Here is a 24451-nt window from a genome sequence, read left to right on the forward strand (position 1 = left end):
TTACGGTGATTGGAGATGCATTACATATTTGGAATATAAATGCTACAGAAAATTCAATATTAAGGGTCTTCCTTTTTATATGTATGTATATAACAACTCCTTTTTCCATTGATCTTTGATGACAGCTTATTTTATATGTGGCATGGTAGGGGGCTAAACATTATTGGACAATTTTACAAGCTTTACTCACTTGCCCTTCCTTGGAACTCCAAGTGGACTTAATTTGAACTTCCGTCCAAGGCGGTCTTAAGTATCTTTAGGTATGGGATTATCTAAATTGTAACCCACCTTCTGTTCTTGGGAGTTTAGAGCTGTTGAATTTTTTATTCGAGGGGATGGATAAAATGCCTATTAGAAAGCTCAATGTTTGTTTATCAATGCTGCGACAAAATTATATGATTAAACTGACCGATGGATGGTCAAGGAATTTAGGCACAATTGTACACTTGTATGCTTGCGTTGGCATTCAATAAATCATCTGCTCTGCTATTGTCAGCCAGGTTGAAGCTACAGCAGTGTAAAACTAACTGCATGCTTTACTATACCCCCAACTTACTCACTAAATGGCCAAAATGAAATAGAGGACTGTTGCAATGCCCACGTTGTGGCCTTACGGCTGAAGGCATTGTCCACATGGAGGCTGGAGAAGTGTGGCTCAATGGTTAGAGCGGCAGACCTTGATGCAGAGCTCTGGCCCGGGACCAGGGTTCGATTCCCGCCTCGGCGGGTCTCGAGCTCAAAATTCCTCTGACCTGATATTCTCGCCTCAGTGCCTATTCTAATCATGGGTCCCACGCTGCAACTCTGGGAAATAGCTTGCTTAATCACCACAACGGCCCCAACAGCGCTGGGAGGCCTGGTTTCACCATGGGGGTGCCCAGGAGTGGACACTTCACAAGGAAAGCCAGGAAGGGTTACTTAGCGGTATGAGTACAAGTGCCGGGAGACCCGGTCCCGGTAGCTGCGCGCTATACAAGTACAAAAACATTTACATTTACATTTACACATGTTAGCTGTCTGCCCTCTTGGTCAAAAGGTTTGAGATGGTACTGCAAATTGGCTAGCAGCAAAATAAGATATGTGGTCGAATTCAATCCTTTGAATCTTATGCTGGTATCAATCTATCTGCGTCACCCCTTGATTTATATATGCTCTACATTTTTAGTACAATCGCAAGGGTTGCATTGGGATGTATGTCGTTACAACACATGCTTTTTCCACGCATGCCTTTACAACGCAGGTTTTACAACGCAAGTCGTTACAACGACTTGCGTTGGGGGCGCTGGATAGTGAATAGTTTAATTTACTATTCCAACTCCAGTCCCCGTGGATAGTAGGGAAGGTTTTGGATAGTAATTAAACTATTCCCTATCTTACAGCGCCCTCCAGCGCAAGTCGTTGTAACGACTTGCGTTGTAATTTCTGCGTTGTAAAGGTACTGCGTGGAAAAAGTTTCGTTGTAAAGGATGTTTACCGTTGCATTGCACAAGAATGGGAAAATCAGTCACCACCCACGATTTATAACCGGTTTATTTCATTCTGCCACTTCTTTGAATTAGAATGGGCTGAACTCAAACCAAAGGGGGAACAAGGTATGTCTAAACTTAAAAATGGGAACGTATTTTGGATTTATGATTTAGGCCAATTTTAAGCTGCGAAAGATTGCACCATTTTTCTACAATAGCTTGCTGTTTGAACGTGATATTACTCATTTAGCTGATTCACTGCTCTGACTGCTCTTTTGATTCACTGTATAAACTTCTTAATCCATCATTACTGTTTTCTATTTGTTTTTCTTACATGGATGTATAGATGACACTCTAATAAAAAGGAATAAAAAAGAAAAAAACACTCTTAATACTCCTGAGTAGGGGCGTGGCTTAAGCGCTTAAGCAAGATGGCGGAGACCCACTAAGCTCCGTTCCGTCACGTAGCTAATTAAGTGATTTTTGGATTCTCCTGATGCTTGTTTGAGGCTTCCCAGGTTGCACTCACCCTCAGATGCCCTAAGCATCAATGTGTAACGTCAGTGAAACTTATTGTGTCATTTTCATCAAATTACCGCTGAGCCGCCGTTTCCTGTCAGGAACGAACAGCCGCCATTTTGTGAATGTTGTATTTTTCAAGCTCTTTTCTGTATTATATAAGCAAAATACAGCAGAATAATCCTTACAAGCTGGATATTATGATGAGCTTTAATTAATGTGCCTAAACTGCTCAACGGCTTTGGTTCTTCACAAAGTTGCTAAATGACTGTTGACCCTTCTTTGAGCTTAGCTGGAGGGCTATAGGCTGGGCTTAACCATCACTGGTTCTGTCACCCTTGTATAATAATGATGAGACATTACTGATCTCCATGCTGAAATACCACCAAATTGTTGCAGCCTCACAGGAGAGTATTGAACTGCCTTTTCCTCACAGGAATAAACGCTTGTCATCTTTATTTGTGCGGCGTTTACAACGTATCTCTTTTAACTTTCTGAAACAATATCTCTATTTATTTGGAAAGAATGCCAACTTTTGAGGAATAACAAAAAAAATTGTTGTCCCATGCCTTCCTTATGTAAGATATGGTCTTCATATGAGCCAGCATTTTCAAGTTTACTTAATGACCCTATCATTTTCATTAAGGAATGTATAACCTAAATGCTTCCAGGTCAGGATGAACTTAATCTCTGTTTTTAGTACTTCAAATGAATTCATGTAAGAAGAGATATTCTACAATATATGTATCTTATGTGATGCTATTTTAAATATTATCTCATATTGCGTTACTTTTACATAATTGATATTTGTGGGCACTTCTTTTTTACTTATATGTATACCACGTTATATACGATTGTAGCACACAAGATTTGACTCTGACACCTATCAACTAAAGTGCTTGAACTATGCTATACTTTCCATAATTTATTACCTAGTGTATGGGCAGGCTCTCTTCTGTTAAAAAACATTCTCATCAAAAGATTCATTTTGTCAAGATGGCTACCGAACCTCTTCATTCTATCAAGCCATCTGTCTCTGGTATCAAACCCAAGAGAGTCAAAAAAGATCCTCCTTCTACGGTTCACTCACCCTCAAATCCAGTCTTAGGCTCAATTTTGTATGAATAATCTGCATTAAAACCATTTATGATCGACCCCAATGAAAAACTACAGTTGATTGAAGATCGTTGGATCAACATGGAAGGCAAAATGTCTGAGATAGAGCAACCTATAAGTAATGTACAGGACATGGCTACTGAAGTTTGTTTGTCGGAGAACGACATTTATAAACCGAAATTACATACTGAAGATCTTGAAAACTACAACCAAAGGAACAATCTTTGTTTATTTATTTTTTGTAAAAAGATTTTTATTGTTTTCAACTTCCCTCAGAACCTCTCAGATGATAGTCATATACAAAGCATTATACAAGTGGCTCATCAAACATTCTCATTTCAATCAAGGTCACTCAGTTATCGCCCCACCCTTCAACAATCCTAACACCCCCTCCCCTCTACTCCCACCCCCTGTCAGTGTGCCCATCCTATTTAGCCCCCCGTTTGGAGCCATCCAACTGTCTTGTCGTCCAGCCGAACAAACAACACAAAACTTCCTAGAAAAGAACTGAGGCCAAAAAAAAACTCTGTTGGTAGGAGATATGTTCCCCGATGTCAACACTATAGTTCACTAGTGTTACCAAGCCCGGACTATGCAAGGTGGCCCTCCCTCATGTTACAACTTGGTACATCCTCTCATGTCTTCCTTCCTATTAATTTGTCAATGCTGCCCTCTCAACCTGATCCACATCTACATCTTCCTCCCCTTCTTCAGCATCCACAGAAGGAGTTTGGAGATCCGCCACCAAAGCCCCCCATGCCCTGGCGACCTCTAGTGCCTTATCATTAGCAGTGCGCCTAGCCAGCTGCAATCGAAGTGTCCCCACGCTACCTGCCCAACTTAAAAAATTCGCTCTCCATCTCAGGTAATTAGGCCCTGTTTTCGACTTCCAGTGCATGGTAAACTCCCTTTTCGCCATAAATAACCCTAAGTCATAAAATTTACTAGGAATCTTCGTGCGAGGGGTATGTGGGAACCAAAGCAACAAGCAAGTCCCCATCTCTGCTTCTATCGTTCGTCCAGTCGACTGATTCAAACATGCTATCACCTCTTCCCAGTAAGACCCCAGCCCTGTACAAGACCAGAACATGTGCTGGAAATCGGCCCCATCTGCATTACACCTCGGGCACTGCGACAGGGAGCCACCGAAATACTGTAGGATTTTAACCGGCGATAAATATGCCCTATGTAATGTGAAGAACTGAACCAATTGGAACATGGCGTTTCGTGTACCCTTCCAGGCACGCCGCACTAGTTGAGGCCATGTCGTCTCGGGTATGGGCTTCCCAATAACCGCTTCCCACTTGCCTTTCAGAGCAGCCAGGGTCGGCAATTGCTCGGTAGACAAGCGCCCGTATAGGCATGTGATAGCCTTGAAAGTACCTACCGCCATGACCACATACAGGCAACCCAGTGAAGTCGGGGGTTCCAATAGTCCCATCCTCCATTGCCGTTGAATCCCCATTATTAGGGCAGCATGCAATAAATAATCTCCCCGCGGTATCCAAAAAGTACTCTGCAAGTCTTGAAAGATAACAGAGCCGCGTCTCTGTATAAATCTCCCACCATATGGACCCCAAGCTCCTCCCAAACAGCCAGTGCAGACCAGTTCCCTCCATGTGGAAGGGTTGTGCACATTCCCAGCGGGATCTCCGGAGCATACGGGCGAGTAAATCCTGCTCGTCTTTGGCTCCGGTTTCAACATAAGCGGAGTGTGCGTTCCTCAAGGGTGAGCTGATCGAGACTGATCTTCTGTTGGAGAACTATAAATGACAATACATGCCGGGGAATCACTTTACCTTGCGGTCCTTTTGGGCCTCTAAACTCCCGAGCCACCGCCTGCGTGAGCCACTGTAATTGCGTCGCTAGGTAGAACCACTCAAAGTCAGGGACCGCCAGTCCCCCCTCTGCCCTAGGCCGCATCAGCGTGGGTAGTGCAAACCGCCTTCTACCCGATCCCCAGATGATCCCTGTAGTCAAGGTCCTAAGCCTCCGAAAGACTGATGCCGGGATCCTCACAGGTAGGGTGCGAAAAAAGTAGAGCAAACGTGTGAGTGCCACCATTTTCAACAGTGCCACCCTCCCTGCCACTGACAGTGGGAGCGTTCACCAGAACCCCATGTTGCTCTGAAGTCCCCTCATCGCCCTGCCCACATTACCCTCCAGCAGGTCGGGTTGAGTGTGATAGATGTTAGTACCCAGGTAAGGCAGACAATGAGGCTCCCATCACAAATCCCCCACAGATAGAGGCACACAATCACCCGGGCTCAATGGGAACAAACAGGTCTTACCCCACTTCACCTTTAACACAGAAAAACAACCAAGCTCCCAAAGCAGGGATTTGGCACCCTGCAGAGAGTCATCCACATCAGCCAAAAACAACAATAAATCATCCGCATATAAAGAAATGTAGTGGATCACACCCCGCAGCAATAGACGTTCATAGGATCGTCCCAACCGAGCATGCGACGCCAGCGGTTCAATGGCCAAGGCAAACAGTAAGGGGGATAAGGAACAGCCCTGGCGAGTACCTCTCCCCACCTGATATGCCGCTAATATGGTAGGCCCCGTTCGAACCCTAGCAGTAGCTGAGTTGTATAATAGTTCAGTCCACCGTACGAACTGGTCCCCAAGGCCAAACTCCCTCAATACTTGAAACAGATACTGCCACTCCACGCTTTCGAAGGCCTTCTCAATGTCGACCGAGAGCACCACTGCGCCCGGCGCCCTATCGTGTCCTTCTCCCATAATCCTAATAAGCCGACGTATACACGTCGCTGTGCTCCTGGTGGGAATGAAGCCCGCCTGATCCGGGTGTATGAGAGTACCCATATGTTCCAGGAGTGAAGTTGCCAGAATCTTACTCAGAATTTTGTAATCCACCGTAAGCATTGAGAGTGGCCGATATGCCGATTTAGAACAAGCATCCCACCCTCGTTTCAACAATGGTATTATGATCGCTTCTCTGGCAGTAGAAGGCAATCTATCCAGTTCCCACGCTTCCCTGTACATAGACTGTAAGTGTGGTGCAAGTAGGTTTACATAGGCCGCATAAAGCTCAACAGGGAGACTGTCTGCTCCTGGTGTTTTCCGCCAAGCCATGTGTTTAATCGCCGTTCGCATCTCTCCTAGTTAGATTTACCCCCCCAGCTTGTTCCCCTGTTCTGGGTCTAAGCGCGGGAGCTGCACTGCTGAACGGAAGTCGCTAATCCCATCTGGTAGCTCCTGCATCGTACTCTTATAGAGCGAAGTATAATAGGTCAGGAATTGGTCATTAATCTCCTTTTGTGAGTATACTAGGTTCCCGGCTGTGGTAGTCAGTGATAGAATCGGAGTGCCCCGGATTGCCGGGTTAGCCAACCAAGCCAGTAGGGACCCCACCCTGTCCCTCTCTGCATGAGCCCGTACTAGGTATTCCTTATGGTCAAAACAGCGTAGCCTTTCAACTTGAGTAGCCACTTTTTCACGTGCAGCGAGAACTGCCACCTGCCCCTCTGGATCTACATGGCTAGCCTTCTCTGCCCGGCGCAAGTGATCCTCTTCCTGCTCTATATCATGCAATACAGTCTTGCGAGCCCCTGCTGTGGATGAAATACACACCCCTCTCGCAACTGCCTTAAACGTGTCCCATTCCAGGGCCCTGCTGGATGCCGTCCCACTATTTTCTGCATAGTAATGCTCAAAACCATCTCGGACCTCAGCACAGAAAACTGGGTCTTTCAGCGTCAATGGGTTCAGGCGCCAAGTGGGGACCGCCTGTTGCTGCCTGGTCCACTGTACAGTGATCAGACAAGGGTTGTCATCAGATATCGTCCTCGCCAAATATTCACTATGGCAAATCAGTCCCTGAGCCTCCGGCGAACATAAAATACTATCAAGCCACACATGTAAATCATGCGGCACCAAATAGAATGAGTAATCTCTATCCGTTGGGTGATGCGTCCGCCAGGCATCGACTAGACCCCAAGTGTTTTGCCACTCCCGCCTCACCTTTGCCAGCCTGTGAACCGCAGATTGGGCCAACGGAGGGTGAGATCGATCCAAGTCTACATTAGTAATTGAATTAAAATCTTCCCCAGAAAAACCGTGCCAGTCAAGAATGTCGCCAGTTTCCCGGACAACAGCGAAAAAAAGCACGCTGTTCCACATTCGGGGCATAAATACTGCACAATGCTACATCCCTCACATCTAGTCGCCCTTGTACAGCCACAAATCTCCCTTCCGGATCAATCACCGTCGTCAAAGGCTGAAAGGGAACACCCGATCTCACCAAAACAAAATGCCCCCCTTGCATATGCGGAATAAGTAGTATAAAACAATTGGCACCTCCATCTCCGCTGTAACGCCCGCCCCTCAACCTGATCAATGTGTGTTTCCTGTAAAAAGGCCACTTGAATCCCCCTACGTACCAAATAGGCATGGACCTTGTATCGTTTTGTCATGGAACTCAGCCCCCACACATTCCAGGTGATACATTTCAACTCAGGTCGGGTCCCCATACGTGAGCATACAACAGAACAACCTCCCCCTTAGACTGGTAGGCACACTGACAGTCCCCTTAAGCCCCAAACATCCCCAACAAACCCTCATCCCTCCCCTCCCCAGAACAGGTGCTAAACCACAGTTACCCATCCAAACCCAATCCCACATAATGGGAACTCTCTGGTAGCTACCAGAGTCTCACAACTAGCGTGAGGTTGGGGAGGTAGTTCTACACCAAGTCAAGCCAGTCAGCAACTCCGCCGCCCCTCCTCCCACGCTCAGCCTCAGAAGTAGAGCCCCCGATCGCCCAGGGGAGCCCCCCAAACAACCTCAGCTCCCATTCCACTGATCCGTAAAACATTGGAATAAACCTCCCGCCGATGTCTCGAGGCCTACAACTGCGCCCTCCTCTATCGTGCCCCATATGTAGGATGGCACCCCCTTACTGTGTACAAATGGGAACAGGTAAGGTTCATTCGTCCAGAAAGCCATCAGCAGTCCCCGGAGTAAAATGGGGCATGGTCGGGTCATCTTCCTCAGAGCCCTCCGACACCAACTCCTCTGATCCCCGCTGAGACCCTGAGTCCGCCAAAGGGGCAGCGACCGCTGCTCCTGATATGGTGGAGAATGCCTGAAGGGCCGCCTGCTATTCCAATTCTGTCTGCGACGTTGTTGGTGTTTGTCTAGTTGTCGCTTGTTTTCTTGTTCGTCGGCTTCTTCGAGGTTACGGCCGGGTCTCCACTGTCCCCTCATTCCCCTTACGGACATCAGTTCCAGCTCAATAAGTTTCCAGCCAGCTCCACGCGTCATCCGGGGTACTATAAAAGGAAGCCTTACCATCCACCATCACCCTCAGGCGAGCCGAAACAGAAGAGAGTACTGTATGCCCTCGTCTCGGAGGGCCTTTTTGACCCCTAGAAATGAGGAGCGGTTGCGCTGGATCTCATAGGAGTAGTCTGGATAGATGGAGACAGTGGCATTATCCACTCGGTAGGGGCCCATTGTCCGTGCTTTCTGTAGGATAACATCCCGGTCTTTAAAGTGCAATAGGCGAGCCACCACAGGCCGAGGGGGCCGGCAAAGAGCCGCCGGGAAATGCCTGTAACACCCTACTGAAAATAAATCCAAATACCATGGAGACAAGAATAAAGCAGGCAAGTTGTTGGTTAATTATTTAAAAGTTAAATCTGGAAGAAAAACTGTTTTGCATTTCAATCTTACTACCATTCATTATATGTTGATGATACTAATCCTTCTGTTAATAACATCCAATCATTTCTTCATGGTCTCCCTTCCTCATCTTCCACACCACACACTATGGCTCTCTTGGAAAAGGATATCTCACATCAGGAAATTTTAAATGCAATCAAATCCCTCAAAAGAGCTAAAGCCCCTGGCCCTGATGACTTTTCCATTTAACTTATCTCCTCCTTTTCACATATTTTATCCCACATTTACATGATCTTTTCACCTCTTTTCTATCACATTCCAAACCTGAGGGCTCCTTTCTTGATGACCTCATTTTCATCATCTCTAAACCTGATAAAGACCATTCCCTTTGTCGAAATTATCGCCCAATATCATTAATTAACTATGATTGCAAAACGTTTTCAAAAATTTGTGCTTCTAAATTAGAGAGTTTCATACCCTTCCTTATAAAATCTGACCAATCTGCATTTATCAAGGGTAGACTTACCTCTGATAACACTAGGATGTTCTCAACACCTGTTACATTCACTGTTTACTAATGGTTCCAATTTTCCATCAAGCTTTCCTTGCCTCCTCTATTTGGTATAACAAATGTATTAAATGTAGACATAAACCTTTCCATTTCAAACATTGGAAAGATAAGAATATTATTTATCTCCATCAACTTATTTCTCATAATTTTGAATTTCAAGAATGTTATGATTTACCTTCCTCTTGTCTACCCCAATACGCTCAAATATCACAGATACTACAGGCACTTATTTCAAATAACAATTTTCCACCTAATGTCACTCCATTCTCCCCCTTATCTCCTTTGTATAACTTTTCTCCTGATTCGGATGTGAGAGCCTCCCTGGTCACTGTAGCTGTATATCAGTGGCAGTGACAGCACCAGTACGGTCAGAGGAGTGGGGCAGAGTGAGTGTTCCCCTCCAACGGAGAGCGTACCATTATCGGCTTGGTTGGGAAATTTCAGTAGCAGAGACAGCATTAGCGTTATCAGCAGAGAGGGCCAGGGTGGGTGAGGCCTCCCTACGGGAGAGTGTATCATCATCAGCTTGGATTATAATCTTGTACTTTGAACTATGAGATCAGGGAGGGTCAGGGGTGAACCAGTAACATTGGGAAAAAAGAATAAGTCAGTTACTGGGAAAGAAGCTATGGGCACCCAGGAGAAGTGGAAGGAAGACAAAGCGACTAAACTTTAAGGAAATTTTAAATCACAGCCTAACGAAGGCCCTTTAATTAATCTTTTAAACCAAGGGGACTCACCCGGAAGGAAGGGTTCACAGGGAAATCTGTTAGACCCTAGGCAAACAATTTGCATAATTTAACCCAAAATGTATACAAAATTTGCCTTTTTAAAAGAACCGGGTGCAGTGCTGTTTTCACCCAATGACAATCTTTGTCTCCTGCACCAATTAAATGTGAATTGTCTCCCTTCCGAACCTATTCACTGTGATCTTCAGCATCCAACAATACAATCTTTACCCTCAAATTTACATGAGAAGGGGGAAACTGGGTCTTTTAACAAATTCCTCTCAATACTTTAACCTGTCAGAATCCAACACACGATCATCGGCAACCAGGCTCTGACGACCTATACGAGAGCATTCTTTGCTCCCAGGCTAGTAACGGGATGCAGGGCATTATTTCACAAAACAAATCGATTGTGAGAAGTCCCACATCTTCCAGTAACTCAGGGATTCCGAATAGCACACCAAAATTAAATCTTCGGCAAGATAACACTTTAACATCAGGATCTTCAGAGCTCCATGAAGAAAAGGATAGCGAGCCACTCTCGTATTTAAATACCCCAGAATGCGAAGAGATTCTTGCAGCCTATATGCAGGATCCCCACAAGTCACCAATTCATATTTGTGAACTTGGGAAGAGGGAAACAAATCCAACTGATGCACAAACAATGCCTATGTTTTCTGCTTGGCAATCCCTCCTGAATATGACCCAGTTATCAACCGATGCATTACAACTGCAGTCTAAAAATATGGATATGCAACTTTCGTTATTGAACACTATGGCAGTGTACATAGTAGGGATCAAATGTAAGCTTGGATAACTAAATTACCTTATAGAAAGGGTGCAGGACAACACCTCCTACACTCAAATAGTGTGCTCTTGCTCTAAAAACGTTGACAAACTGGCATCGGTCCCCTTAATCTTAAACGATCTATTAACAGACGTGAAACAATGCACGCAATCTGGGAGGCAAGCCAACCGGACAACGAGATTAGAGGACTCTTCTTGTCTCAACCACATGGGGGAGGAAACCATAGATACTAGTAATCAAATGAATAATTGAAGTATACAACTATTATCTAATACGGACTTCCCAAAGGAAAATAGTACGAAAGAAGGGCAGCCAATATGTGGACCCTCCAATACTGTGGAAGGCGGGCAAGATCCGAAATTAGGATATGCCAAATATAGACGCGCACATAAAAGAAAGGGATGGGATAAAAAAGCCACGGGCCTGATGCAGCTTTATCCTCTGTTTGAGACCCTAAAACGACCAGATGCCAAAGTGGCGCAAAAAGAAACAGAGCAGATACAAGGAGAAGAGGAAAAGGGATCATCATGCCATTCAGAACTGAATTGTGTGGAGTCAGGTAAACAACCTACTGTGACCACTAACATCCAAACAGTGGCTAGTATTCATAAGGCACCTCATGATACTCCTCTAGCACAGCAAGCAATTGCCTCTCAGTCTACGATAACCCAAACTGAGGTAACTTTAGATAAAATAATTGTATCCCCAACAGAAAGAGCCTCAAGGTATAGAAATAGCTCAAGGGATGAAGTACTGATAAAAATCAGAAACAACGTCTCTACACAGACAGAAACATCATTGATTACCAACCTAATCGTGGATCCAGCTCCGACATCTTCTACTAATGTTCAACCTGCTATTTTCTTCGGAGATCTTACGAGCATTACAGTACCTAGCACAAGCCAGCAAGAATATATTCCTAAGGTACCAGACCACATCAAAACAACTTCCGGCTCTATCCCGATGAGCACTGCGACGTCTAGCCGAAGTCCTCAAGTAAACATTCCCAAAGCACTAGATCACATCAAAATAAGTTCCAACTTAGAAAACCTTTAAGCTAAAGAAAAAACGGATTCGAGTAAAGCCCCATTTCTAATCTTGATTTCGGAATACGTATCTAGAGGCAGTCATGATATCCTAAATAAGGGAAATATTCTAAGACTGTTAGCAGCTATTCCAAGTCTAAGTAATATTACATCTAAAGACTTGGACGGAATACAATTTGAGAACTCGGATGCTGCTCCCGCGGCTGAAGCAACCAAGACCTCGTGGTCCTCAAGTGAAATTGCAAAAACAATTCTTGTGGAATGTCCAGCGCTTAAAAAATGGGGAATAAAGGTTATCCTTGGACAATTGACAGGATATCCACTGCCTTTACTACTACAAGGACAAAAAGGGCTACCAGACACAAGAAAGGAACAAACCACCTCTGTACTAAAGGGAGCAAAGGGCTTCACAGGCACAGTGTATTTTGAGCTCTAAAATGGGATGCCAAGAAAAAGCCGCAAGATGGCATCAGAGGTATAGTAAGAACATTAACACTCACTCGTACTTCACCATGACAAAATTCAGGTGGAATGAATCAAAAAAGGCACAACGCTAGACCACTACGCATGTGCTCCTGGAATATAAATGGCCTAAATTCGAAATTAGCTGATCCATAGTTTAATACTTCTCTAGCATCCTTTTACATTATTTTCCTTCAGGAAACTTGGTTAGTGAAACTCGTCTTCATACAAGGATATATAGGCTATTTCACACCTGCCATAACACTTGCAAAACATGGGCATTCTTCAGGGGGGCTGGCTACTTTTATCTCGATAGCTACTGGAATCCTAAGAACAACTTTGGACAAAAATGACTCTGGAAGGAATGCGACCAAATGTATTAAAACATCCAAAATGCTGCGACAGAAATTATTATGATCAACACTTCATTATCATCAATCCACTTTATTCGATTATTTAAAATCATAAAAGCACAATGTACAAAAAACAAATTCCAATAAAAACATTTGGGCGACGTGCATAAAACAGTAGCTTATATCTGTTTCAGACGAACCAGATACCTCGAGGTTTAAGAAATTCCGTACAGTGTTAGCTAAGAAACGTATACACTGTTTAACCTAGGGCATCTTTTTTTCTTGATTCGTACAGCAGCAACAAGAAAACAAGCAATGCTAAAAATATCCCAAGGGTTACTTAGCATATGAACATAAAGTGACGCAGGTCTGACTTGAAAAAAGCCCTTTCCAGACAATATAGGGATTAAAAACTTCCTACCGATATAAAAATCACAAAACATCGTGAAATGTAAAGTGTCTTGTGCAGAATAATTATCAAATTGGCAGGGGTCTACAACTTCAGGTTTACACCACCCCATAAGATTACCCAGTGAGAAGTGAATCAAATTAAAATGGAACCTGGTCAAGAGCCAGTGATGGAAAGGCTTAGTCACAAGTTTCAAGTAGGGTTCAATTAACAAGGTGGTTTTAGTCAGAAAATGAGCCCTAGCTAAACTAAAGGTTTCTGTAGCTCCTGTTCTTCCCATTCCATCATCAATGTAATCATAAAATTCAGTTTCACCCACTTCACATCTTCCTTGCTGGTCCTATCCAGGGTTTCAAATAATTCTGGACGCTCTCATTTAAAAAGCATAAGTTTGACATAAGACAACCACAGATTTTGATGGCTTTGTCCAGATTGACACAATCCAGCAGGATCTGATGGTTCAGGGTCAATTCCGGATTAAGACAGGTTTTAAGCCAGCACAATAACAGTGCTGTACTCAAGATGACAGTGACATATCCCTACCCTAATTCCTGGTGAATGGAAAAGGATGGGGTTGATTGGGGGACAGACAGAAGACTACGCAGAAATGTATTTTCAGCTGTCTGCAACCCCGTCTGCTGTTTAAATCCCCATATGGATGAGCCATAGGCCGCAATAGCTAGACATTTCAACCTATATATCTTAAGAATGGCTTCTACAGGCCTAGCCCCCAGGCAATGGGCAAACCCTAGTAAAGCTGTTGTGGATCTAGTGACTGCATATTTTGGGGATTTATCTTGGGGGACCCATGAACTTCTATCGTCAAATAGTACCCCTAAATATGTAAAAGAGGTCACCCTGGTCACTTCCACCCCATTACAGTAAAAGGATTTGGCTTTCCTATTTCTTTTGCCTGTTGTCATAATATGTGACTTCCCAGTGTTCACAACCAAGTCCAGAGACTGCATGTAGGCGCCAACGGCATCCAAAAGCTTCTGAAGGCCTACTGCAGTACGAGCTAAAAGGACAGCATCATACGCGTCTAGGAGAAACCGGGATTAGGCAGTCTCCTACACACGAGATGTCCGGGCTCGCCTCCGCTAGAGATTTCTCCAGGGCATTAATGTAGAGTGTAAAAAGGAAAGGCGCCAATATACACCCTTGGCAAACGCCCCCTCTGATTTAGAAGACCTAGTATGTTTACCGTCCTGGGAAGTCCTAACTGATGCTAGAAGGGCCCGATGAAGGTCTGCCAAAAAATAAACTAGACACGTCTCAATCCACATTTCCAGCAAGATACTCCATAGCTTCTACCTGTTAACCAGGTCGAATGCAGAGGATAAGTCCATAAACGCCATCTGCAGGGAACCTTCTTTAGCCATAGTATATTTATTTATTAGTAAGTATAAATTAAGACACTGGTCCATGGTACTTCTACCCTGCCTAAATCCATACTGTAAGTTGGATAAAACCTCGTTATCAGTAGCCGAATCTGTAACTTTAGGTAAGACCACCTTACCTAATACTTTTACCGCTGAATCAATCAATGATATGGGTCTATAGCATCACGGATCCCCTCTCTGACCTTTTTTAAAGACTGGGATGATAATTGAATGACACCAGGATTCGGGGAACCCTTGCGACCCAGAGGCATTAAAAACATTTGCTAACATTTTTGCCCACAATTTAGGGTCACATTTATAAAGATCTGCTGGAACGCCGTCGGGACCTGGTGCTTTATTACTAGAGGTCTCCTTTATGGCTCTCTCAATGTCCTCCTCATTAAAAACAAGTGGCGCTACTTCCTGACGAGGTAATGAACTGGGGTAGGGATTCAGTGGCTCAATGGACCCATAAATTGATTTAAAATGGGACAGCCACTGAGACTCTGTGATGTTACTTTCCTGGGTATCATTCTCTAAACCGGAGAAAAAGGGGGTATTACTAATATCCCAGAATCGGGAGCTGTCCTTTAATACCTATACGGATAAATAGGAATTCCAGACCTTTGTCTTAATCTCTGATTTCCGCGTGTATACTGCTGGTCTTATCCCCTTGCGTACTCCCGTCAGTACCTCCCTAGGGCTGCTGTCGGCCAACGGCCGACAGAGCCCTGCTCACCCTTTAGAACGCCCTCACCGCGGCGGAAAAAACGCCGCGGTTAAGGCGTTAAACTACTTCCGAAGACTCGCTATCAGTACCCAATCAAGGGGTGAACTTTTCAGAGCTAAAAATAAAGAGTGATGAGCTCTGGAACACTTTGTATCGATACACCTTTCACCATGTTTTCCTCTGGGTACAACATCTTTGGGGTTTCAAGGATCAGCACATAATGCTAGGCTCCCTTTAGCCTTCAAGCACAGGTCTTTAAAAAAATAATTGGGCATCACTTTAGACCACTTAAGACTCCCCCCTTGGTCACACGTTACCATAGAGTTAACTTCCTGCTTTTTCCCTCCCACATCCATGATACCACAGCCATTGTCCAATACTAATATAACAGGGTTGTGGTCTCTGAAAGGAGACAACCTAGCCTTATGAAACACTACTTTATCTAACAACAGAGGAGACAGAAATATATAATCAGCTTCAACCAAAAGAGATTCTAGAGCCTACCCCTGAGGAGAGTGTTCAAAATGAGGAATCACTGAGTGACTGTGCCCTAAATCATCAGCAATAAAACAATTCAGATCACAAAATTGTATATTAAAATTGGCCATTAGTAATATATAATAAGAAGGGGATTGTTTCAACCCATATTCTTCTAAAAACGAATTCAAGAAACACAAATGTTGGTTCCAAAAATCGGATTCCCCAGAATGATAAAAATGATAAAAATGAACAAGTTATAACTTGGGGTGATGGGGGGAACTTACTTCTACTATCAGACAATTAGGATAGTCTACCTTTATCCTTTTTGAAGAACCCTTTAATTTAATGGAGAGAAGAAGCCCTAAGCCACCTCTTGCTCTACCTGCCAAAGCAGGACGGGCTGGTTGGAAGTAAGAACTTAACCCATCCAGCCAGAAGTTGTCCCCCAAATCCCATGTTTCTTGGAGCGCTATTATATCGTATTATATCGTATATTTTAAGAAACTCTAGCCAAATTTGATCATCTCTTTTTGATCTAAGGCCCGCAATATTCCAGCTGAAAATACTACAGTTAGGGGGAATTTTTACTGCTGTAACACCAATGCCGGAGCTATTAGAGGGTGGTACAGAGAATCGATTGTTCTTCCCCTCCTGTCAATCATTCCCATCCAACTGTGTTAGTGGCGAAAAGAGGTAAGTCACCCTCAACAGGTCTGGGCAGCTGTGATACCAAATTTAAAAGTATTACTCCCCCCACTACTTATGTCAGTGCAGGATACAGAACCATTTCTGTGGGGAGGATGCTTTAAGGGCAGACGAAAATTAATCAGTTCCGCCGCCCTTACTCCTTCACAACCTTTTGATGTACTTGCTGGGGGGTAGAGGATAGAAAAAACCTAATGGTAATGCCCTAATATCGCCCCCTGTAGCCCAGAGGTGTCCCAGAGCAGCCTGTAAACTATGTCCTGCTTATTAAAATTGACTATAATGCAGTCAGCTGGTACATGTTTGGGACCATTACCCAACCAGGCCACCCGCCTAGCCATTATAATGTGGGCAGAGATCTCAGATTGGTCAATACAGTAATTATCACACCAATACTTTGTCTTTCGTAACAGGGCCGCTGTTGATTCACTGTCTGAAGCACTAAGCAGGGGAACCCCTACAAGGACTGCAACCAAAGGGGTGGCTTCTGGTGGTAAATTAATCATACAGCCATTATAACTTACATTTCTCTCTTGAGGGGCACATTGAATGTCGGAGGCGAACTAGTAGGTGGCAGATTGACCAAACTTGTGGCCCTACTGTGACCCGACTTAAGGTGGTCACCATACTACCAACGGGATTGGATTTTATCAGCCCCACTGAAAGTTGTAGTGGTTGAGTGCCTAAGACTTTTCCCAGGGAATTAGACCTGCTCTCTATGGGTGGGGTAGGTAACAGACCTAAATTCATACTAATTTGCGGGGAATACATTTACATCAATCAAAAAAGAATCCAACGTCCACCATTTTTTCTTAAGGTCCGCAACACAGGAATTCAAGGTGTCAATAACATCTTTAACAATATTAGTTAATATAGATTCAAACCGTGTACTAAACATGTCCTCTATCAAATTCCGCAATAATAATTGGGTATTTTCATCCACTTTGGACGGCGCCTTGGGAGTGCTTCTTTTTGCCTCTTTATGCCGTTTGCTAGCTTTTCTAGAAATACCTTTTCCCTCCACAGGCCCCCCTTTTACGTCCCTTGGAATTCTTTCCAATTCATCCAAAATAGGAACTTCAGGAGCTACAGTCTCATAGTTCTGGGCTTCACTCCTTGTCTTTGGGGCACTAATCAACACCATCCGTTCCAATGGTAAGGGAGTATGTGATGGATGTTCAATTGCCATGATCCCTTCTCCGCAATATCGACTTGTACCCAGTCCCAGCTCTTTTTCGGCATTAGCTATCTCTTTGTTCAGGGCTCCCACAGCCGAGGTCAAATAAGAGATTATAGATGGAGTCTTTCTAAGCATTTTAGCTTTTAAACCCCCCTGGGGGTTTGTGCTTACCCATAGATGAAAGTTGGAGGGCTGGCCCAGCCCAGCCTCTTTCAGGCTTTGATGGGCGCGGACGGGCCTGCCCTTGGCCCGGGCTTTGCCTGGGCAGTGCCCGGGCATGCACGTGCGTGTTCCGCGCTGCGGAAGGGGCGTGCTGGAATTACAGGGCCTTCTGGTGCCCTGTGATGACGCCCTCCGCAGGCGCCAAGCGATACCTGCTGGGAGCAGTGGTTCTCTGCTTGCCGTCCCCCTCACGGCTGGTGCTGACTGCGAAGTGGCATTGAGGCAGCTTGATATGCCCTTTCCCTCACGGCTATGGGAGGAATGAGGTAGGTGTAAGCAACCTTTCCCCTCACGGCGTGAGTGACTGTGGTTTGCGCCTACCGCAGTGCGGAAGGAGCGTGCTGGATTTACAGGGCCTTCTGGTGCCCTGTGATGACGCCCTCCGCAGGCGCCAAGTGATACCTGCTGGGAGCAGTGGTTCTCTGCTTGCCGTCCCCCTCACGGCTGGTGCCGACTGCGAAGTGGTGTGGAGGCAACTCGATATGCTGTTTCCCTCACGGCTTTGGGAAGAATGAGGTAGGTGTAAGCAGCCGCTCCCCTCTCGGCGTGAGTGACTGTGGTTTACAAGTCAACACTTATAGCCACCCTAAAAATAAAGTTGACAGTAGTAAAATGTTAGTGCATGAACTAACGAGATTGCTGGAAACAGAGAGTGTGACCCACTTTATAGTATCTGGGGATTTCAAACTATACCTAATGGGCTCTTCAGCAGATGATCTATTAATCTCCCAATCTGCGTTTTGGGAAGTACCAGACCAGAGCAGTAACACACTAGGGAAACAGCCAAAAACGGGTTACCAACTTCTGGAGGATCTTGAACATCTATATCTCAGGGCCTTAAATGGAAAGTTTCAAACAGATAACCCGCCTTACCATTCTAGCAATTCCAGCTCTTGTTTGGACTACACATTTGTCTTCCTGCGTTTATTTCAACATATTTGCTCATTTCTAGCAAATGACAGAACTGGTAGTGACCATCTCCAACAAAAAGTTACATTTTCCCCATATATTACTCGCTCAATGCATATAAAGGAAATAATGGACATAACATATCTAATAAACTGTAGACATATTAAGAGGTCAACGGTAGGGCTTGACCAATTGCACGAAACTGTAATGGATACGCTCCAGGAAATTTCAAGCAACAAAAGCACAGCAGTAAACACTTGGGAACGACTCATTTGTATACTTTATGAAAAGCATTTTAAACCAGTAAAACCCAAAGGTAACAACAAAATAAATAAAGAAGCCTCAACTGTAAATCATGAAAACAGATTTCAGGAATATAAATCTAGAATTAACAAAGCATTGAGAATGCTTAGGAGTAAGTCGGATGACTTAACTGCATTTGTAGCACTGAAGTCAAATAAAGTCAAATAAAGAACAAATCAAAAAGCTAAATTGGAGTGACATTTGGCTGCTCAGACACGGAAATGCTTGGCAGCTCAAACATCCCTATGAACAGTACAAAAGCAACATTGTTAATACTACATCTAAGGTATCTTGCGCGTTTGATCATTTTACTCTGAGCTACATGTTTCATCAATAAGATCAAAAACCCTTCCTAAGGTGAGGCAATGACAACAGAAAGACATGATTAAGAGCATAACTTTCCAATAATTTATAGAGATAATCCATACATTTCCTTTAGGTAAAAGAAAAGGCATAGCTGCACGACCGTGTAAATTATGTAAACTTTTAGTATTAGAAGCTGGACCTTTTTCCCTTCACGTGATGTTCCTTATTTTGTAATACAAATGTATGTAAGCCTACACCATTTGTAATATGGCAGACAGTATGGCTGCAAAGTTTTGATGCATTACCCCACCCATCAAACTGTAAGCAAGGCTCAGTATCTGGTGGTTCAACCCCATGAGCCTGGAGAAGTGCTTGCATATTGACCTTTGAAAAAAAGTTGACACATTACCTAAATGAGATCATACTGACCCATATCTCTTCTATTTTTACATAATAAAATATATACCCCATTAGTGGCCCTTTGAACATGTCTCAGTCCTGCTAACACAGCCTGTCTAAATCCTCATTTTTGAATATGTGTCACCACTAGAGTAGGCCCTTAGGGCAGGTTGCAGTGTGTTTAAACAGTGTATTTAAAAAGTTGTACATGTAATTTTGAATTTTACATGTCCTGGTAGTGAAAAAGTACTACATTCATTTTCACTGCTGTGAGATCTATCTCTTCTTACCTCTTCATTCTCAGCTAGCTGGGCAGGCTTCGAGTAGCAGGAAGCAGGGTTTCCATCTTCTGTAGTACCCGAAGGGCCAGAAGTGTACTGAAGAGTTGGTTCTGAGGGTCCACTATTTATACGTGATGTCAGCTCTGAACCAGGAAATCCTAGTGTCCTAGTCCTAGTGTTTTCGTGTCCATTAAGGGCAATCATCAATTGAGTATCATCTGCATAAGAGCAGATGCTGACGTCCCATTTTGCGCAAATGTTAGCTAGTGAAGACACATAAACATTAAAAAGGGTAGGGCTAAGGGAGGCTCCCTGTGGTACTCCGAACTTCATAGTTGTAGGGTTTGAGAAAAAGGTACCCAGTTGTACTGTCTGGGTTCGGTTACTCAAAAAGGGGCAAAGCCACTAAAGAGCTTTGGAATGGATGCCCTTAAATTATGCGAGACAGTGTCGAAAGCCGCCGACCGATCCAGAAGGATCAATGCTGCGGCTCTTCCTTGGTCCACCATGGACCTGATCTGATCTAGCACTGCCAAGAGGGTGGTTTCTGTGCTATTATTGGCTCTAAAGCTAGTTTGAGTGACATCCAGTAGCTCATTTGTCTCTAGGTAATCTGTTAGTTGTTTGTTTACAAGCTTCTTCATTACTTTGGATGAGTATTGAAGCTTAGATATAGGACGGTAATTTGCTGTATTTTGAAAATTAGTTCCAGCTTTTTTTAGGAGAGGAATTACTGTGGCTTTTTTCCATACTTCAGGAAATGTTGTAGAATCAACTGATTGATTGAATATTTGTGTAACATAAGAGCAAATAGTAGGTGCACTCCGGGAGAAAATAAAATGAGGGCAAGGGTCTAGTGGGGACCCAGACTTTACTCCGGCTATTGCTTTTGCTACCTCCTCTTCCGTAAAATTTCTAAAATTTGAGAGATGGACCTGGGCATCAGAATCTGGATCTAAGATTTCCCATTTTGTGACATCTGGAGGATGCTGATCTCCAAAAGAGAAATAGATAGTCAAAATGTTATCAACAAAGAATTCACTGATGGCTTCACATTTCTCAGCATAGGGTACCAACGCTTGAGACAAGCTGGAGGACTACAGAGCTGTTTGACAATTTTAAAGAGTTCTTTCGGTGAACTAATGTTGTCATCACCCGTTGTGCAAAATAAGACTTTTTTTTGCATCTTTGATGTCAATATTATATGTTCTCAGTTCTAACATATATAGTTGTCTATCTGTGTCTGCTCTGGAAAGTCTACACTTGTGTTCCAATGTTTTACACTTTCTTTTCAAGATTTTGAGATCATTTTAATACAATTTTTCAGATTTTATTCTATTTTGGGATTTATTCTCGTTTAGGGGCACACTAACTTAGTGGACTCGGTAGACTAAGGGTGAGAGAAATCAGGAAATGGTTAGTCCAGAATAGAAGTTTTACTTCTGTTATCTTGCTAGATTCTATATTAGAGAACACAAGGTCTAAAGTGTGCCCAGCAATATGTGTAGGTTCCTTAATATGCTGTTTTAGTTGCAAAATCTGCATATCCCTTCCTAGATGTTTAGACATGTTGTCATTAACATCTTTATAGTGCACGTCCCCTATTAGTATATAGTTCTTATGTTTGATGCATCAAGGAAAAAGCTGAGTAAGAAGCTGTGCGCTGAAATCTGTTTTATACCCAGGAGGGTTGTAAAGAATGGCTCCCCAAGTAAAATCTGGGTACTATTTAAAAGTTGGAATGCCAGAATTTCGTGCTTTCCCAGCAGAACAACTGGTTCAGAAAGACAGGAAAAGCGATCCTTAAGGAGTATGGCTATGCCACCTCCTTTCCTGCCTATTCTATCTTGCTTTAATAGTTTGTAGCCCATTGGCACAACCGTAGCTATGTCTGGAGTATTTTTACTGTCTTACGAAGATTTTGTCTCAAAAGCTAAGTCTGGCTCTATTTCTACTAACAAATCCCGAATTTCTCAGGAGTGCTTTGGAACTGATCTAGCATTTGTATTTCCAATGGAATGCTGAACTGCCCTAGAATTAGAACTCAAAAGGCAAAATATGCAATGTGATCCTATTGGGACAGAACTTTAGTGCATGGTCTCCGTGAAATGTATGATGCCTCAATGATCATTACTTCAACAAAGACTTAAAGTTAGCTTTACATTTCCTCCAATTCTAGTATCACTTGTTCGATATTGGAAGATCTCAGTTCAGTCTGACGTCCCGAAGGTATCGAGCTCTTTACATGAGAATCAACAATGTAACAGAAAAAGATCAACAATTACACAATACATCAAAAAATAGGCAATATAATTAGGAGAGGAGAGAAAGGAGATAGAAAAGTAGTGGAGGTGGTAGGGGAGGTGAGAAATGGAGGATAAGGAAAAAGACAACAAGGAGAGACGAAAGGAAGTCTAATGTCTAAAGACCGACTGGGTAGGTGACGACCAAGGAGGGAATCCACGGCCCATCTCCCCTATAGCTAAACCAGGTAGCTCCATCGGGCATCAGACAACATTGTTCAGTCTCAATACATTGAGAGAGGAGAGAAGGAGAGACATAAATAGAGGGAATATGCGGGAGGAGACGACAGGAGAGACGAAAGGAAGTCTGTCTAAAGACCGACTGGGTAGGTGACGTCCAAGGAGGGAATTCCCAGCCTGTCTCCCCTATAGCTAAACCAGGTAGCTCCATCGGGCATAAGACAAAATAGCTAGATCTCAATTGACGAGGGAAAACTCACAGATAAACAGGGTGGGGAACTAAGGGCCAGGACAGGTGAGGGCAAAGGTCAGTAGCAGGAAAGTGGTGTAGAGTAGAGCGGAGAGGGGTAGGGGGTAGAGGGAGGAGGGAGATAAGTTCAGGAGAGACGCAGGAGGGTTTGTTGGGCCCATCATTTTAGGCAGGTGCAGGCAGTATTTACATGAGGATCAGCGTTACAGGTTACGAGTTACAATTGTTCCAAGAGCAAAATAAACATAGGAAAAAAGAAAGCAAAGTTACGGAAATTCGTCAGGGGAGTGATGTGAGAAAAACAGGGAGACCGGGAGAAACTGTGCCAAATGTCCGGCTGGGTAGGTGACGGCGGAGGGGATGAACCCGGGCCAGACTCCTCTATAGCAGAACCGAGCAGCTCCACCAAGCATCTGACGGAGTGCTCGGGCTCAGCTGTCAGGATAATGGTCAGGTGCAATCAGAGAATGTCATAATAAAGCGGGGGAGTTGGAGAGATGAGATACCGCAGTCCGAACAAAAACCTGAGAGGGCTCTATAAGGAATATTTCAGCTTAGAATAAAGAGTGTAGAGGGTCCCCAGGCACCTCCATAGTGATGCCACTCCACCACTTCTTGGGGGCATTCCACCTTCTCCATAAGAAACATTCATGTGCCCCTCACCCAACACTGGGGACCAGGTTCAACACCTGCAAAATCCAAATCTGGCACCCATTTCCACCGAGGGGGGTGGAGATCTCAAAGCTCCTGCTTGCCGCTGGTCAACAACTCCGAGCAGGCCTGTATGAAGATTCCCAGTGTGGAAGTCAGTCTCAAACCTGCATGCTGCCTCCCTATGCGGTGGGCTCCATGTTAAGGTCAGGCAAGTCCCGCCTGGGCGCCATATTAAAGTCAGTCAAGTCCTGCCCGGGTTCCTCCGGTACAAATCTTAGCCCCCCAGGCCTCCACATTTCACCAAGGAATGCTCTGCCCCCAAGGCTGACCTCCTCACTGCTGGGGGATCCTCACGCTGGCAGATCAAGACCCCAGACGGCCGCAGTCACGAGGGGCCAGGCGGGCGCCTGCAGTCATGCAGTCACCTCGCCTCCTATTCACTCCTCGTGACCGATTCCTCCCGTTGTTCACCTCTGGCACTCCTGCTCATCAGTGGAGGACTGCAGTGCCGACTAGAAGAAACGGCGGCCGCTGCAGCATACAACAGCGGTGATCACCGGACGCTGACGCCATTCAGTGTGACACGCACTCCGTTCCTCGCGCTGCAAGTTCGAATAAAGCTGCAAATTCACCCACCCCTCACCATCTTCAACTGGCACCATCCTCACCGCATGAGGCCTCTCGACCTCCACTCCCGTTTGGTGATGAAATCGCACAAGGTAAACCCCATTTACAGCTCGCGGACCGAGAGGGACCTGGAGCCAGCGCAAATCACTTCCACTCGGCCATCTTGATAGGCGTTTTGCACATAAGATATAGCACATAATGCGAAACAGCAAGTGAAGCTGCTACACTGCTTTGCATGAATTAGTGAGAGCAGACCTGCATAAAAGCTTCAAAGTAATGGTGCAATTCAGCTCTCTCCATGAGTTAGCGCAATTGCAGCTGCCTAGGGTCATCACAGCACCTGTGCTCTATATTGCAAGGGTGTCTGAGTTAAGGTACAATTCAGTTTCATGGTTGGATGCAGGGAAATG

This window comes from Lissotriton helveticus, chromosome 4_1 (genome assembly GCF_964261635.1).
Source record: "Lissotriton helveticus chromosome 4_1, aLisHel1.1, whole genome shotgun sequence".
NCBI classification, from domain to species: Eukaryota; Metazoa; Chordata; class Amphibia; order Caudata; family Salamandridae; genus Lissotriton; species Lissotriton helveticus.